Genomic DNA, 4,410 nt, shown 5'->3' with positions numbered 1-4,410 from the left:
AGTCCTGAAGTGGCCGTGGTTTCCCTGGGGAGTGTATACGGAGTCGTAAAGGCTCCGCGGAGCACAGATTGAGATTCCTTAATCTATCTCATTCCCCTGCGATTGCTGATTGGACAAGTCTGGAACAATAATTGCACCAACATTTCACAAAACAAGCCATCCTTACTTTCAACCATCAACACTCTTGTAGCAGATATCAGCAAGGTTCCTATATATATATATAATCCAGTATTCTCTCTCTTCGATCTGGCTCTGCTAAATTTAGGCAGAAAGAGATCCTTGGGATGTATCATCTCCTCGTCGTTAATAAGAATCCAGTCCAGGAGTGTATCTTGTCTTAACGTGAATTAGTGGAATTTACCTCTATTCCAGTGGATGTACCACTTCCTTGTCCTTGAAGGAAATCCATTCAAATGAATGTTTCACCGTGTCGCTTTCTCGCCTTTCGTTCTTCACTGTAATGAAATCCAGTACAGTGGTTGTACCACCTCCTCGTCTTTACAGGGAATCTATCTAGCCCTTAAGAATGGGACGACTTTAGACAATTTACTCCTTCCCCACTCAGCAGCCAAAGCGACCCTATGGAGAGATATGATGCGATAGTGGCAGCAAGCATAAGATACCGTCGACAAACCAGGGAGGTCAATACTACCGAGGGTCAGAAACAAGATGAATAAATGAAGAAGAGAGAGCATCATGCTCGTTACAGGATGGCCCCTTCACCACCAACTTGCGAAGGTTTGAGGTGGTACCGTCAGACAGGTGCGGGGTGGCCAGATGGGCACGAAAATGCACTACGCAACAGCCTGCCCGCACACGGCACACCTGCATTTTAACGCACCAGCCGGGAGGTGGATCGCAGCTTAGACAAAGAAAATCCTGGACAGACTTGAGCTGACGAGAAAATTGGCAGTTCTTGTTGCATTCCTGGGGAACGAACGACCCAGAAAAAGCCAGGTATATGGGCCCAGAGAGACAGGAAACCAAGCAGATACAACAACAACCGACACCGCTAAGGTGATCGACGAGACTATCCACCAGACACCGATACACGGAGATATCTACCTCGTCGGAGTCAGAAGATAATGAACCATCTGCCGCCGGACCAGCGAACCCGAAGCTAATAACCCACGTGAATAGAAAATCTCGAAAATGGGAAAAGAGACAAAGACCCACTAACTGGACCGCAGGGAAAAGAGGCACAGTGCCCACCAGTTAGCCCAATGAAAGAGTTGACAAGCCTACACGACATAAACAACAACAGAGACCGAGAGCCATGAGCTTATACAACACGGTGAAAAGGGAAAAGACGCTAAAAGCCCGCCAGCTGCACAAGAAAATAGGAAAAGAGCTTACAGCTTGCCCAACATTAATATTAAAGTTTAAACCATGTCGGTGAATACGGCCCCAACTGGTACAAACTTTGGACTAAATATTTTCAGGAGATCAGACGGATCCTCAAAGAACCGGAGTAACGGAATCAACTCCTGTAAGCGTTGTGTGCGTGACTTGACACCCTATCTATCCATTCCAGATACCTCATCATCACCGAAACGATATCTGATCCATTTAATCGAGCCTAAATAGTTAATCCATTTAGGATAAAAATCTCTATCTCTCGTATGCAAATACCCCCATTAATCGAATGTGATTGATGGATCAATAATTATGAACGCATCTCAGAGGGAGGGAGTCATAATTTGATAATATAAGACCCTTTGAAGTAATAAAGACGAGGAGAATCTTTAATGATAAGGTAATATTTTAAAATTGAGGAAAAATAATGTCACCATTATGCTAATTAGCTTGGAGCAAAGCGCATCACAAACGTCAAATAGATTTTCGCATCGTTATTTTCATCGAAGAGAGATGGATATAAGTTCGAAAATTAATGAAAAATCTTCATTCATGGCAAACTTTTAAGGTTCGTGACTCAATATTCGCGAGTTATTTTCAAAGACATAACGAAAATTAATTATAAATCGGGTTAATAAAGTGCTTTTTGGAGAATTATAATTCGTATGATTCCTCCGGCACATGCGAGAATATCGATTCTCTCTCGACTGTGGCGATGCTGAGAGAACAAATTTATATTCGTCCTCTTTTATTGTTAATTTCGTTAGCAATGGAAGCCATAGAAGACGAGGTGAGACATCTTGAAAAACGACTCTGGCTTTATTAGGCAAATATTCATAAAAAGGAGTAATAAATAATGCCGCGGCCATTTCAATGTGCGTGGCCACTCTCCAAAAGTTTTTATCTGTGAAGCCATTTCAGTAGTTATAGGGCAGAAAAGAAATAAGCATTTTTCAAACTATTTCCCCCAATAGCTTCATAGTGCACCTTTGCATACTTTAACTCAGGGGGTTCTTAGTCTTTTCCAGCCGCGACCCAAAATCAACAAGATCAGCTTTAAGACCCATGGGACTGTTTATTCTTCGAAACTAGTGAAACTAGTGACTCAGCAAGTATATTTATAACAGACTGTAAGTGGATTGAATTCGCACGATTCGTCTAGGAATCCCTGCGAATCAAGCTTGGATCCTAACCCATAGCTCAAGAATCCCTGGCCGTAAGGGGATTCTTACGTCTCATCTAGGAAGCCCCTGCGAATAAAGTTTGGGTTGTGACCCACAGCTCAAGAATCCCTGGCTGTACGTGGATTTGTACGAGACATCTCGAAGTCCCTATGAATCAAGTTTGGGTCGTGACATATAGCTCAAGAATCATTGGTTGTAAGTATATTCGTACGACCTATCTCGGAGATCCATGGGAATCAAGTTTTGGTCGTGACCCATAGCTCCTGGCTGTAAGTGGTTTTGTGCGACCCATGTGGGAAGCAGCTGTGAATAAAGTTTGGATCACGACCAATAGCTCAAGAATCCCTGGCTGTAAGTAGATTCATACGACTCATCTATGAAGCCCCTGCGATCCAAGATTGGGTCCTGACCCAATCTTGAATCCCTGCTTCAACTGATCCTTCTACATTATACGGGGCGCTAAAATGAGTGCTTGCCCCGACTGGCACAGTATCTAGTTACAGCCCTGCCCGGTCATACACTCGATTTATAGGAAATAAATAAGAAAAATTGAACGGTGATCACCCATGGCCCAGTATGACGGATGTCAGTGCCCAGCGGTTGAGAAACATTGTTCTAGGCAACCTCAACCGTCTTTATACAAGATTATGAATGAACGCCAGAGCTCTCTGCCACCGGACTTACCCCGTTGCCGAGATCTTTTTCAGCCCAGCTTCGTAGCAATCTTTGGACAGAACAAACAAGGACAGAAACAAACTCTGGGTAGTTAATTAGTTGATAAAAATTTATCAATGCTATAAGATATAAGACAATCTCTTCAAGGTATTTTACAGTGATTTCATAAACGTGACAAATGACGTTCGAGAAATATGGATTGCGGGAAGATAAGGACCACAAAAAAATGACTGTAGATGTGAATTTAATGGATGAATGAAAGAATTTATATATATATATATATATGTTATTGGTTTTAGTTTTTATGGAGTATCTGTAGATTTTTGTTTATTTATTGATTATATGGGTTGTATCTTAGAAAACGATGTCCGAGATGACTTCTTACACCGCGCCGATAATAATCCTCACGGATTGGTTCTTGGTTTTATTCCTAACAAGAAAATGTCATACTTCTTAGCTTTGAGTATGAGTTTACGCATGAAACCACCTAAAAGCACTTTGGAAAAAAATTGGGATAGGCTGTGCGCGTCATAGACACGGCCTCAAATTTTGACGTGAATACGTTCTTTGTGCTTACCTTTGCGTGGCAAGTACTTTCTTTCAAACCAATCACAATTCTGGTCTATCGCCAAGGGCAATTTACTGCCGATTAATTTTTGTTGTGCCGGAAGTGTTCATGTGTACCTAACAGTTTGAATGCGTATATAGTGGTGTTTGTTTTCAATGCTGCCATCTGCGTGGTAGATACTCACAGAATGAAATTAGTATCATCGGATTTTGTCTTTGGAATAGCTAACAGACAATATTAATGTTGTCTATTTGCGTTGCGAGTAAAGATCATGTTGGGTCAGAGGAAATAGTTCGACGAGTAAAAAATAAGTGTGTATGCAGTATTTATAGTAGAAGGGTGGTCACAAAGATATCATTTTCACAAATATATCGCTGGTATTTCAACTATACGTGTTGAGTATTTGTTGCCACAAACCCAGAAGTGAAGGGGTTAAACATTTTCATGAAAGAATTTTAGAACGCCTCAAGTGACAGGTTGAAACGTCGTTCATCTCATCAGATGCCATGTAGGTTTCTCTTTATTGGAGAGAAAAAAATATATAACAAAGGACCGGGTCACACTGTATAGACTCTGAGGCAACAACTGAATATTTGAACTTGCAGAAAAATCTGAAGTTCTAAGAGT

This window comes from Pholcus phalangioides, unplaced genomic scaffold, assembly GCF_987345545.1.
Source record: "Pholcus phalangioides strain wild (caught in Gottingen) unplaced genomic scaffold, Ppha-v1.0 ptg000017l_1, whole genome shotgun sequence".
Lineage (NCBI taxonomy): Eukaryota > Metazoa > Arthropoda > Arachnida > Araneae > Pholcidae > Pholcus > Pholcus phalangioides.
The sequence above is the reverse complement of the archived record's forward strand: the minus strand, read 5'-3'. Positions refer to the sequence as shown.